The 14,207-nt window shown below is 35.7% G+C and overlaps 1 long non-coding RNA gene across 5 annotated transcripts in view; it reads right to left on the reverse strand.

Moving 5' to 3' along the window:
• Positions 1–14,207, reverse strand: part of LOC134139979 (uncharacterized) — a 239,305-nt gene that overhangs the window by 194,120 nt on the left and 30,978 nt on the right. The gene's annotated exons all lie outside the window — the stretch shown is intronic.

Raw genomic sequence — 14,207 nt, forward strand, 5'->3', positions numbered from 1 at the left:
TTATAATGAAAATAGAAGAGGAGTTACCTGAAGTGTTACATAGCACATATAGAGATAAATAAGAATTTCCCACGATTAACATTTCTCCACCCAAACAGTATCTCAAACAAAAATCAATTACAAGCAAATGCACATGAAAAATCAAAACCAATTCACAAATAATTTGCAAGCAGTCAGAAAGACTAAATTCGCAGGATAAACTGATCACTAGTAATAGCCTATCTCTAATTTGGAATGACACCAGCTGTCAGCAATTTGCTGAGAATTCAGATTTTGGTGTAGAATCTGTATTCACTTCATCTATCACAGTCTGACACAAGAGGGCTGGAAGATAAAGGAACAAAAAGTAAATAAATTCTGCTTGTTGCCCTGGGCAAGATATTGTTTGTTACTTGGCTTGTTGCCGTATGCTTCACTTTTAATGAACTTTTTTAATGAAATACACTTATTTGATTGTCTATTTGTTTTCTTCTGTGAAAGAATAAAAACATGCTTGTATGCCTTTGAGCTCAAGAAGTCTCAACGTGAGCAAAATGTGAAGGATGAAACTCTGAATAGCCATAGACCTCACTGAAAGATGGTGAGTGGTCTGACTGCCTTCCATCAACACTAAATGAAAGAACAATTAAGTATTCTTTTGTTTGACCAAAATCATCATCTGAAGACTAAACTAAATGGAAAAAAAAAAAAAAAAAAAAAAGAGAGAGAGAGAGAGAGAGGGAGGCCAGAATTGATTTAGTTGCCATTGTGTCAAAAGAAAACAAGCAGAAAACAAGCAGAAAACTTGACCTCAAACTGAGAAGACTAAGTGCTGTGACACTGAGAGAGAGTAACAAGAGAGAGAGAGCTCTCTGAGACATCTCCATCTCTTCGGAGTTACCCAGTCAATCAGCTTTGGCTACTTGCTCAGACAAGGCTAGGTAAGAGAATTTTGGAGAATACTGTTGCCAGTAAACCTTAAAGTTGGGAAAGGAGGGAATAGCAGCCTTCACAGAATTGCTTCCATTTGTCCAGACATCCTGATGGTGGCACTCTTCACTCTTCAATCCAGCCACCCACACCTGGCACATAATGAACAATAAATAGGATGGATTTCATGTTCAGAAATTAGTAATTTGAAGAATCACTTCCCCCCTTTTTTCTACATGCCTGGCTTGAAAATAGCTGTAAAAATATACTAGTTTTAAAAACAATGAATTTTAATAATGACAGAACCAAATCATGTCATACCACTCTCAAAGGTTCTCTAATCTAAAAGGCCTTCTCTTCACTTTCTCTCTATTTTTCTCCTCCCACTGTGAATGGCTTAGAGGACTATTTTTCCCACTCAGTGCTTTTATTTGATCTTTTCACTCTCCTTTTCATCAAGCTAAAACGTTTCTGCAATATTCATGAATTCAGCAGCAGTCCAGGAGTGGGTGTAGGGTGTTGTTTTGCTACTGTTTCTCTTGCAGGGCCCCCTGCTCAAGTAGAGAGTTATATAACCACATTTTAGAATTTAATGGGCTCTAAGGTTTTTGTTTTGTTTTGTTTGGGGACTTTTTTTATGGGTGGACCTGCTGGTTGTGTTCTTGTACTTTATATCCGTACCTGAAGGAAGGATTGTTCTGAACATGATGGGGTTTTACTTGTTCTTGCATTTCTACATTAATACTTATCTGTATTAGGTCAAAATTACCATTGATATATAGAAGTCAAAAATTTGTCAACAGTTCTGATGAGCTACTTCCAAATTGCTATCAGAAGATTGGAAACTACAGATTTCTATGTACATGCTCCCATTTACATGGTGGAAATGACTACGGTGAAAACTACATAGATGTTGGAATCTCTTGGATAAATTAATCTTCTTCTCAGACAGCAGTTCTTTTCATTCCTGTATAAATCCTTGTTCAGATTGGCCAAATAATAGCTCCTCTTGTAAAATGATTCACATTAAAAAAGATATGACCAGACCAAGTATGACTAGATATGTATTTAAGCCTATGATAAACCAATAATCTCATTTCTCCTCTCATCTCCTCTAAGACAGGAAAAGAAAAGGGGAAAAGTAGAGTAATTGCCTTTATTTGATGGCAGTATTCAAAAGCCTTGCTCAGGTTTAGAGAACAACTGTATTAGCTGTGCAAACAACTAAGAAAAAACAAAACCTGGATCCAGCAGGTTTACAGTCTTAAAAGGTGCAAAAGAGGGATGCAGAGGAAACACAGATACAACGTCCAAGTAAATAAAGGAAAGAACTGATAAAACGATTAATTACATGTTGCTGGGATTTCTTTCACCTAATGTTAGAGGGAGGATAATGGGGGCTTAATAAGAAAAAAGAAATAAGGAAGGCAATTACAGTTACAGCCCATCACCTCCCTGAACATGATTAACAGCAAAAATTTTGTAGGCCTTAGGGCAGAGGTGAGTCTTGAGGAAGTCTTTGAAAGAGATATCATTTTTACAGATCATATCAGGAAAAAAATTCACACTTTTAAGTTATCTCCTGCACACATAATAGCCAAAGAAAAACGACAGTATTAGAGATATTTATCAGATGGAACAGTATTACATCTGTAAATACTATTTCCAGTAAATTTGGTATCTGCAACCTTAGGGAATATAAGGATGTTTATCATAGAAACTGGTAAAAGGTAAAGGCAGGTGAACATTACCAAGCACAGAAAAAACCTTTGTTACAATGTTTTCTTAGATGAACCACTAGCATGGGAACAAAGAAAGCCAATCAAGAAAGATGACTTGGAAAAAGAAAAAGTAACTTACAGGATTAAAAATCACTGAAAAATTAATTTTAGGAATACTAAAGAAGGAGAGGACATGCAACGTAATTGTAAAGCAGCCACTGCAGTGAGAAAAGATTTAGTTCGAAGGGCAAAATCCAGTCTGGGCAAAGGAAAGGATGAAGGATAAATTCAAGACAAGGGCGAGAACATAAAAAGGAGGAAAGAGACTGAGTAGTGGAATGAACAGCCATCAATGTTTTCTTTAACATCAGAGAGACAGTCCGTATGCCTCAGATTAGGAACAGAAAAAAACTCTGTACTGCCAGTCTGAGCAGAAACATACAGACAGTTTAAGGCCAAAGGAAGGCTACGAAACAATAAATCTGTTGATCACCATGAAGAATTGTGCGCTCCTGTGTGGTGGGATGCTACATGATAGGTGAAAAATCCAGTGAGGATTGTGCGAAGTATGTCAAGGAGAGGGTGTGTTAGGTTAGCTTGTTTAATTTTTCCTCTCAATCTTCGTTGTTGTTCTCTGTGAGCCAGTTTGACAGTAGGGAGGTTTAGGCTCTATCCTGATGTCATGAAGGTTGAACAACTTGTGTTGAAGGCATTCAGTTTACATCCTGTTAGGAGGACTGCGTGTTTTGCTTTTGGAAATAAGTTACCACAGCTTTCAGAGACATAAAATGCAGCTACTGATTTCTGACAACAGAGAATGGGTCTCAGTTGGCTTCCTGATGAAAGACAGGGCTCCTTCTTCCACTCACTGGTAGACTTCAAAAGAACAAAGGTAAACTGTACTGGGCTGTTGCAGATTTGATCTAATATGTAAAATCTGTTTTTTAAAGTTTCTTCTACAGCACTTTTCATTGTTTTATATGTGCTGAAATAATATATGTTAATAACAGTATATACAGTTAATAGTTTCTCATCTAAATGTTATTTTAAAAGATAATGATTATTTTAGCTGTCCTTGATGTGCCTAAGAACAAGGCAATGACCTTTTAAAAATAATTCTTACGCAATATTCTAAATACAGTTTTAAATAGATGTATAGAGAACAACCATTTCCTCATATCCAAATGAAACTAATAACACTGCTGCCATCCTCTGCTTTTCATTTATGTACACTCATTTACACTCTTGCTCATCTCCCCCCGCTTTTTGCCTGTGCATGTTTTTGAAGAATGAAATGGAAGAAAAGTCTGTAATCAGCCTCAAATATTACTTAATTGTCTGGAAGCAGATAACATGGCAGTGTGTGTGGCCAGTAGCAGAAATGATGTAATTGTCTGGAGGCTGGTAACAAGCAAGGCAGCTGGAGAGTACTTACATATTCTCTTGATGGTATCCAGCTGTACTATTTGCAAAACTCCTATTGTATTTTTATTTGTGTGTGTGTGTGTATGCATGGCTGGTTAGCTAAGAACACACACTGTTACATATTAAAAAAAAAAAAAAAGAAAAGAAAAGAAAAAAGTAATCTAATTCCATTTCAAATGATCTTTCTTCACTTGTTAAGCAAGAATACGGTTCACCAGTCTTGACAAAGCTGTTCTAAGATATCCTAGAATGGCATAACAAAACTGCAAGAAACCATAGCTCAGATCCGTGGTCCAAAAGCATATAAAATAACATACACAGTACCTGCCGCACACAGCTCTACTGGATTCTCTGAATCCCTCATTTGCCTGGGAAATGTAATTGTGTGTATACATATGCAGGTATGCACACACACACTCCTCTATTTATCTTACAAGCTAAAAGAGAGTTACTGACACCCAATACCTTATGCTAAGAAAATGATAAAGAATATCCTCACTTTTGGCTGAAATGTATCCTCATGAAAACTACCTAGCCTTAGTTTAACCCAATCACTGCAAAAGATTACCAATTAGAGATTTCTAGAGTCAGTACAACTTAAAGTGCACATAAAAAATGTAATTTTTATGGGAAAATGTAAGGGTTTTTTTAATCGAGGTTCTGTAGCAGATGGAAACAGTGATTGCTGATACATAGTTACTCACCTTTCCAGTAGATGGTAGTACAGATGTGTTTAAAAGAATATTGCATTTGGGACTGAAATAAACAGTATGTAGATATTTTCAAATACTGAATAGGAGGAATTTTTAGTTGAATCCGTTTTTAAAACTAAGTCATTGGAAACTGCATCTGTAAAAAATGAATATTGTAATCTTGTATATTCTAGCTACTAATCTTTAGCAAGCAACTAAAAGTTCTGTTTTAATAGAAAACTATGGTTGAACTGCAAATACTGGTAAGTGAAAGACAGAGATCTGTATAAAACATTGATACTTATAATTACATACTGTTTTAAAATCTGAGTGATGGCATGTGATAATCCCATTGAATTCAAAAGCCTATGGATGTATTAGTCTGTGTTGAAAGCTGCATGTCTTCATTTTGTTAGCCAGGCTTGACTTAACTATATTGGTAGTGACAGAGAGAAAAATCCTTTGTACCACCAGCTTTACCAATGCAAAAATTTTCCCTTGCAGATTTGTTATGCTCGTGTGTCCTGATTTTATCAGCAATAACTATATGCATATGATAACACATGCTGCTTATTAATGTTCTAAATATACTAAGAAATTAAAAGCCATATGTATTGGAAATCATTTTTAGAATAACTATTTAACTTACTGCAAGTTTTCAAACAGTTAAAAAAATTTAGCATATTATAGCCCTTACTTTTTTATTAAACATAATAGAAAAATGACTGAAGGAAGTAAGAGGAATAAATTACAATTTACCTGATAACCAAAGCTCAGCATGTATTAACGCAGTTTTAAATATTACATAAATACAAAAAAAATCAGCTGTCAAAAAATTGCTTGTTATTTAGCACATACATTTCTAAATTCTTCCTAACATGGAAAATGTTAATGTATAGCCTGGATAGGTAATGTGTAGCCTCCAGAATATTCTCATAAAACACATCTATATGTAAGTTCCTATAGTTAGTTCCTTTTTTTGCTATCTTTATTGTTTCTGGTTCAGTTCAGATTTACATAAATTTTACTAGATACACTACAGGCTGTTTGCAATAAACCTCCATGGGCTTTCTGAACACTGTTATTACCAGAGACAACTGATATAAGTCAGTATTGCCATGTCACTCCTTTGGAAGTACTACAGCATTATTGTAAAACCCTAATTAAGGAATTCTATTTAAATTTAAGACTTGCAAGGCAGGCAGGCAGGAAGTGTAAAAACATCGATTTTCTGTTTTATTGTGTTGTCTGATACATCATAATGACTGCAGCTAAGACTCTTGAGCAGGATTTACACCTGAGAGAAAAGCAGGTGGTTCGTTTTAAATGACAAACACAAAAAGCAACATTGGTAGCACGGGAGAGGGGGAACAATTACATGGAAGACTATGGATGCTATTCCCATGATCAGTTTCCAGCAAAAATAGTAGATACGGCCATAAAAGCAACTATATTCTGGATGATGTCAAAAGAAAAATTGTCTTGACAAATGAAGAAGACTTGAAATGGGAGTTTTCTCTGACCTAGAATACAAGGGAAGGTTATGCTAATATGTTAAGGCACACGCCTTTACTAATGGCTGAGCTGTAGACAAGGCAGTATCGCTCAAGACAGGAAAAGTAAAAGGTTGGCAATCATTTCTTTGTACTTCTCTCTCCCTGAGTTTCTGAGAAACAGTCATTATTCTGTCCTAGGTTATCTTACTAAAATGTTCTTATCTTATTACAAATGTTCTCCAATATAAATGTTGCAAACAGTGATCTCAGAGAGGAAAGCAGGAAGGAAGCACCCAGCACATAGAGGACAAATTTCTTCAGTTTTCAAATTAAGGATAGAAATTGTCCTGTTTGAGCCACATTATTCTCACAAACAGTCATCTATCTGCCCATCTTTGTATTTTTTCCTAAATACATAGTTTTCTGAAATAATACAATTAAAGCTTGAATTTAGCCCTGAATTGTTCTACCAGTACTTTTTTCCCACTGAACAATGAACTGAAAAAATATTAATCTTTTTAAAGCACCTTGAAGCCCATTGCTCTTTTCAACTAATGAACTATGTAAAGGAGCCTCAGTTGCCTCACGGATGACATGATTTCTTAAACTTGTCAAACCCATCGCAAGGAGCCTTTACAAAGCCTAAAGGATGTGTATCATAATGTATAAAATTTGTCATAGTATCTCATTACCTTTTGGGAACCTTATTACAACAATTATGGATGATCAAGCCACATTAAAACAAACAAACAAACAAAAAAAAGGCAGTTCCATAACTGATAGAGCTAATGAAACTGAGCTTCCCACATACTTGGTTCTCTTGCCTAGTTTGCTGTGATAGTAAATGAAATCTTGACCAAATATTCTCCTGATAAAAAGGCTTTCATAAGAGGCCTCTCCAGTGTAGATTCTTTGTGTCCAGTATTGTGCTTATGGAAGACTCTGTGAGTTTTCCCTCTGTAGGTTGTCTATCATTCAAAACTTGAACCAGGTAATTATTTTCTGAGACCTCTACCTTCTACCAAATCTGGCTGCAATGAACCATGCAGAAGCTATCAGAAGTTATTGGAGGACGTGGGAAGGACACAGATGGGCACACAGACACATTTTTCAAGAGTAAATGATTGCAGTCTGATGGCCACCATAGGTAACAAGGCTGAAAAAGGAACCGACATTCAACCTTTGCTATTTTATTTACTGTCCTGAGTGTTTCCTCTCCCACTTATTTCCATTTCAGACTGAAAACAAGAGTGACCACAACTTCATAGACTAATGAATGCAACTCTCACCTGGAGCAGGACAAGGGACAAAGGAGCAAAACCAGACTTACTGTGTTTCTGCATGAATGTCAAATACAGACATGCACTCTTCTCCAGTCTCCGCAGGTCTCACATTCTTGACTGTAAGCAGTCCAGGCTCAACAGAACATGAACAAGTAGACTAGCCCTGGGCTAGTGTTTCAGGCAGACTTTGGAAAGATGAGCAATACGTATTCGAAATCTTCAGCACGAGGAGGGAACAGTGCCTGGTCCCTAACTGCTCAGATAATGTGTAAAAAGCATATTAGCTTTATATCCTGCAGCCCTCCATACTCAGTATGATAACCATTTTGAATCTCAAACAAAGATGCTTAACTATCCCTTTGCACTGTAGGTTTCCTTTTGTGTTTTTGGTTGTTATTGTTTTTTAATTGTATCTAAGCCTAAGATAAATTTGATGCTTGTCTACACTGTATTTTGGAGCACCAGGCAGCAATCTCTAAACCCGTAGTGACCAAATCAACAATAATAAAGCTTCATCAGCTCAGCCATAATAAGCTGAGACAAAGTGCTGCGCTAATAGAGCTCTGATGCTTCCAGGACAAACCAGTAGCTATGCACAGCCCTGCACTGCAGTGCACCATGTGGAATATATCCATACTAGTTTGCATAACCTTGCATTTGTAGGGGGAGTTCACAAACTTACTTTATTTGGCACCATCCGTGACAACACTGATAATGATAGTCATCCCTCTCACTTTCAGGAAGGATGCAAGTACAACCATTGCCAGTGCAGGCTTCTGAGTCAGGTTGCAGATTCGTGTAATTTGGCTAAACTTCAGATAAGCATCCAAACTGAAACAGGTCTCAAATTGCATTTTAAATATTAGTTGGACAAAAAGCTGTAATGAAATAGAATGAATAAAATAAAGAGGCATACTAAAATTCTAATCAATGTCAATAACCGGATAGTGTACATAAATTTTGCTATGTAAGCATTTCAGAGTAAAACTTTGAAAAAATTGTAAATTTCAGTGTAAATTAGTTGTACCTAATAGACACTGCAATTACCTTCTGATATAATTATAGGTCAGCTTTTCAACTCTGCCAATTTTTTGATCTTCATGAATAACCACACTGCCTAGCAGTCGCTAATGCAATGCAGTAACTGGTATACAAGAGATCTATCACAAAAACAACATTTTTAAAGTGTTTATGCAAAATAGATCATTGCTCTTCTCCATCTTTTGTACCTTTCTGTAATGAAAAACACTGCCTTAAGTTATTTTGTTAAATAACGTCTTTTATTATCCATGTTTTATGCCGAATTTCCTTTTTTGTGATAGCTATTTATCATAGCAAAAGCAAAACAGAGACGTACTTCAATGTGGGAGTTTTATTTTTATCGTAGGAGGCTTTAGTGAAGATGGGATTGATACATCAAAGTCTTATCCCCTGATAACAGATGTATTTAAATATTTACCTTCGTTTTCGTCCTCTACAGTTAATACAATATTTCCCCAACATAAGCTGCTAAATGTATTTTCCCCTTTTTTATTCTTATTAAAATTGTGATTTGAAGATATATTCTTAAAGCTGTGAATAGTTATTAACATTTCTTTAAAGGCTTCTGTATTTGAATGGCCAAATTCCAGCCTGAGTAATTACATTCTGCCTACTTAAATTCCCCACACAGTTTCAATTAGATAAGTTATTCTTCTACTCTTTATGTCCTAAAAGTGCTCTGCAGCATTGCTGCCACTATTAAACAGCTGCTGGTGGTCACAGAGGTGACTGTATTCATCCCTACACACAGAACACAATAAATAAACTGGGTTCTTGCTGGATAATAGTTCTTAAATATAAAGTTTTATGATAGCTAAATATTATTTTTAAATGCCAATGTTTATGATCATTTTAAGGGCAATGACAATGAAACCTTTCACACACTGTCCTATTAACACTGCTCTAGGGAAAATGGGAGGATTCATCTTCCATACACATTCAAAGCATTTCCAGAAACTGTCATCTAGGATACTGCACTTAAAATTGCAAGCACGTTACTCTATGGGTTTAGGAATAGCTCCCCTGAAGAGATAAAACACTGGGGGCTTGATTTTAAAGAAACAGAGATACCTAAAGCCTCAGAAAGGAAGCTAATAGCTATGACAGGCCTGCTAGTGAGGACTCTCCCCTGTATGCTTTTGGAAAGCATTCTAAATCCTTTAAAAGAAAATACGAACCCCTGTACACTATGACCTCTGCCTAGGACTATCCAGTTGCATGCAATTTCACGGTAACAAGCAAATCCTTTTCTTTCTATAGCAGTTAAACTTGTTAGATTCTCTAGATTCTCTTCCTTGATCTGAAGTAGCAAAGGACACTACCTGCATCATTAAGAACAGTTTTAGTATGGTCTCAGGCTAGCGTTGTGCAACACATTAAAGATTTTTTCATATCCAGACCTATATTTCGGCTCTCTACAAGGCACCTGTTCAGATTACAGTGGTTATCGTAACTTCAAGGTAATCTGTTGCCCACAGTGAGAGTATATAGGAAATCCCTGTGTAACTGCACATCAATAATTAAGCCAGATTCCAGAACAGGCTTTTGCATGTAGGCCTTAGTAAATGAAAACATCCCTCCTTCCTTCATAAAAAGTTTCTATAGATAATCTTCAAGTAAGCCTGTGACAGGTAGGCCCTAGGCTTAGAAAAACTGTATATAAGCTGAAATGATTTCTGGGGTCAATTAAAAATGCATGCTTAAATATAGAACATGCAAGAGTTGAAGGAATAATAAAACATTTATAAGTTTGAATATGGTTATGGCTGAATGGCACCTCTGGTATTTTTTGTTGTTTTTTTTTTTTTTTTTTATCTTCTACATTTTCCTGAAGTACGTGATGTATACTTGGTGAGAGGTACCTCACAGTAAGCATTTCTGTTTCTTTTGTTTCTATTCTGTTGCAGAAGGCAACTTACCCTCTAGGAGAAAGATAAACACTTTTCTTGTCCACAAAATTTCTTCTTCTTGGGTGAGTATATGGAAATATATATATATTTCCTCTTTTTTTGGTGAAATGATGAGGTTCAGGGAATCACCTAAAAGAGCTTCTGCACTTTGAGATTTCTTTCTTTTCTTTTCCTCTTTTTTTTTTTTTTTTTTTTTGCTTATTCCTTCTGAATTGTATTATTGTATTTCTGCCTAATCTTCAATTTGCATCCTTATGCTTTCTGTATCTATGAACCCTTCCTCCATCTAGTCCAATCTGTTTTTTTATATATATTCCATTTCAGATAGTGAATCTCCTCTCTTGCTTATCCATCCCCATTCTGTCCCTTTCAGTTCTTTCTCAGCCCTAGACTTTTCTTTGCTGCAGCATTAGAGGAAAAATGCTGCATAGCAGTCTCTCCGGTCATACTGTTCAGGATACAGACCTGAGCCTGAACATGACTTTCTTGCTTCTTTCTTTGTTTCTTCTGCTTGTGCTGAAGAGCTGAGAAAAAAAGAGGGATCAGTCCTCAACCCAAGGTAGCTGCTAAACTGTTACTTACACAACCCACTAAAACAGATGCTAAGAGAGGAATTGCAGAAAATGCCTGGGCTAGAGTCTTAGTGCAGCATAAGGACCTGGGGCAAATCCGGCCAGGTAAAGATAAAGCAGTTTATGAATCAGCACAACATTCAGCTTGTAGCATAAATCCACAAAGTCACTAGCAGTTAATTGGGATTATGTCAAGTATCAAAGATAATAAAACTACAATCAAAGCATGCCAGGATTTCTCTAAAAAGCAGAAGTTGCCGAAATATTTCTCTAGAGCCTTTATATCTATTAATAAGTCTGCTCTTGGTATCTTCTCGCCTGCACTTGCTAGAGGAAGAGCAGTGACAGTGCTGTGCTTCCCGTAGGGTTCCTGCTGCACAGACTGACAGTAGCCGTCCCCTGTGCCGCATGTTCCAGGTTCCAAGAAAAGCTCTGCTGTGGACGTGAACTTTATTAAAACAGCAGTTGCTTTCAATATTTGCTTACTGAATTTCTTAATTTCAAGGAAAACATGCCCCGATTTTACAAATTACAAATGACAAATGACAACTCATTTCCACAGTGCAGCTGCTCTAGTTAAACAAGAACTTTTTTTTTTGCTCATAAAGAAGAAAACACACTTAGTAAATGTCAACACTAACAGATACTCACCAGCTATGTAAACTGTCCCACTGAGTATCACATTTCTTAAAATATCACCAAAGGAACAGCTGTATAGATTAGCCAGCTGATAAAAAAACAATGCTGTCATAGCAAAGTCTTATTTTTCAAACTTCTTTATAGACAATATTTGTTCAAGAAGAATTTGGAATGTAAATTTTCACAAAGCAGGACATTGAAACTATTTAGACGTTTTACTCTTCCTCAGAATTTTTCACTGTACTTGAGTTCATAGTTAGTTTAGCTAGACTTTCTAATTAATATAACACATGCAATACTCAAGGCCAGGATATCAAAGAAAATACCTTTACCATTACAGAAGACTCAAACAGAAAACCTGTTCTTTTTGGTGTATTAAGATAGACATTGAAATGTGTTAATTATTACTGAATACTGAATAATTATATTTGCATTTTACATTCAATTTGATTTTTTAAAAGGATAATACTTCAGCACATTTAATGTATGTTACTTAAGAAGCCATTATCCACAATTTGAAATAATAGAGAAGGCTTTGGATCTCTATCTCTAATTTGCCAACCTGTTCTGCAGATTTGTCTAAAAGCCTACCAAAAGAAAAAAAAAAAAATTAAAAGAAGAATAATATTCTCCTCCTTTTTGCAGGAAAAAAAAAACAATATTTTTCTTTCCCCTAAGAAAGTTTTATTTTTTACAGGAACTAATGATAAAATTTATCTGTTAATTTATATTTCAATGATATAATTCTCGAAATGCATCAGATATATAAATATATGCATCATTGTCATTAATATATTCCCATCCTCTATTCATTGACCAGAGGTAAGATACAATATTGCACACAAGGACATCACTGAACATATAAAGTAAATGAAGTAAAACATATAAATAAATAAAACTACAAAGTTTAAAATTCTGACTTTCGGTCCTAATATTGAAGGTTACATTGCCTTGATGGTTGTTAATTCATTTCCTACATTCATAATGTAACTTCATTTTAAACTCAGACCTTTTAGGTGCAGAAATGTTATCCTATCAATAACGGGAAACCTGCAATTATTGTTCAGATATTCTGTCACAAAAGTATTTATATTTGTTTTAATCTATTGGTTCTATCTTTACAAGGGTTGTTAAGAAAAACCGTTCTTGAAAGGACCCTAATATTTGCTTGAACAGAACACTGCCAGATCTATGCAGGATACACTCAAAATTGTGATCACCGTTATTCACTGTTCTGCTCTCTTCAGCTTTCTCTTGTGGCACACTCTTATCATTGAATTTGGTTTTTTGGCAGATCACTGTAACATAACCAGGAAATAGGATTTTACCTTCTTATTTGTCTAGTCAAAGTTGAATTCCTACAGTATATGACATGCAATAAGAGAGCGTATGCAATCTAACAGTACGGTCCACAAAACCACACACACACATACACACACACACATTTATATATTTCTTCTATCAGTTCCTTCTCAAAAACAGGCCTGGGTGTGAATCAGATATAAGGACCTAAGTCTGAAATTTTTCAGAGTCTGAACTGAGACTTTGATCTAGGTTGTGACTATGACTGTTTGTTCAGAATCAGTGACAGGGAATCTATCACTTGCGGTTAACACATTCACAGGAACACTTAAGTGCTTATTTTCATCGAGCTTCATGCTAGTTGCATTCTTAAAACATAAGGCAACTTCTTATTTCCTGTGAAGGAAAGTACTGTAAGGCTAGATTACTGATTGTCAGACTTAAATGTTTGGTTATCTGTTTTTGCATTCATATCATTATCCAACAAGTGGAACAAATATTTTTTGCCCATAAAATGCTGGTCATTATTTGGGTGGCTGGTGTGCTAAACACGCTACTATGATTAGCTCAGTATCATTGTTTTTTCATGATCCTCACCTTACTTTTAGACACAGACCTAGGTAATCTCTTCTGTATTTGCTCACTGCCCAGGCCAGTAGGGTCCTCAAATCCATACGGGAAAGCTCCAAAGCAATATGGCAGTATAAACATGGAACACATCATTACAACTAGAGTCGAGCCTAAGCTACAAATCGGCGATCTCAGCTTCTTTAAAGCATGGAGTTTCTAGCTGGCAGTTCTCCAATACTGGACAGTTATGCCCATGTTCAGCATTTTGCTTACAGTTTTCTCATAATTAAGTTACATCAGTGCCACCTCATGCAAATTGTCTACATAGGAAAGAAGCCATTCAAATGTGTTTTGTATCCATATATGAATTTCAAAATTAGTTGAGATAATCACGTCACATTAAATAACATAAGGTGACAGAAGATGCAAGTGGGACGCCTGGGCAATTTTAACAGACATCTGTAAATCAACAACATAAATTTTAATATAGTAATTGTATTACAGCAAATAGATGTGTTAACAGGATACTGCTTCCAGAGTATTTACAGAGAATGCAAGAGAGAAGTAAAATAATAATAATACACTCTTATTTTTCATAACCTCTTTGTTTTATAAATCTTCTGCAAACAATCTAGCCCCCCAAAATC

Source organism: Rhea pennata, chromosome 4, assembly GCF_028389875.1.
Source record: "Rhea pennata isolate bPtePen1 chromosome 4, bPtePen1.pri, whole genome shotgun sequence".
NCBI classification, from domain to species: domain Eukaryota; kingdom Metazoa; phylum Chordata; class Aves; order Rheiformes; family Rheidae; genus Rhea; species Rhea pennata.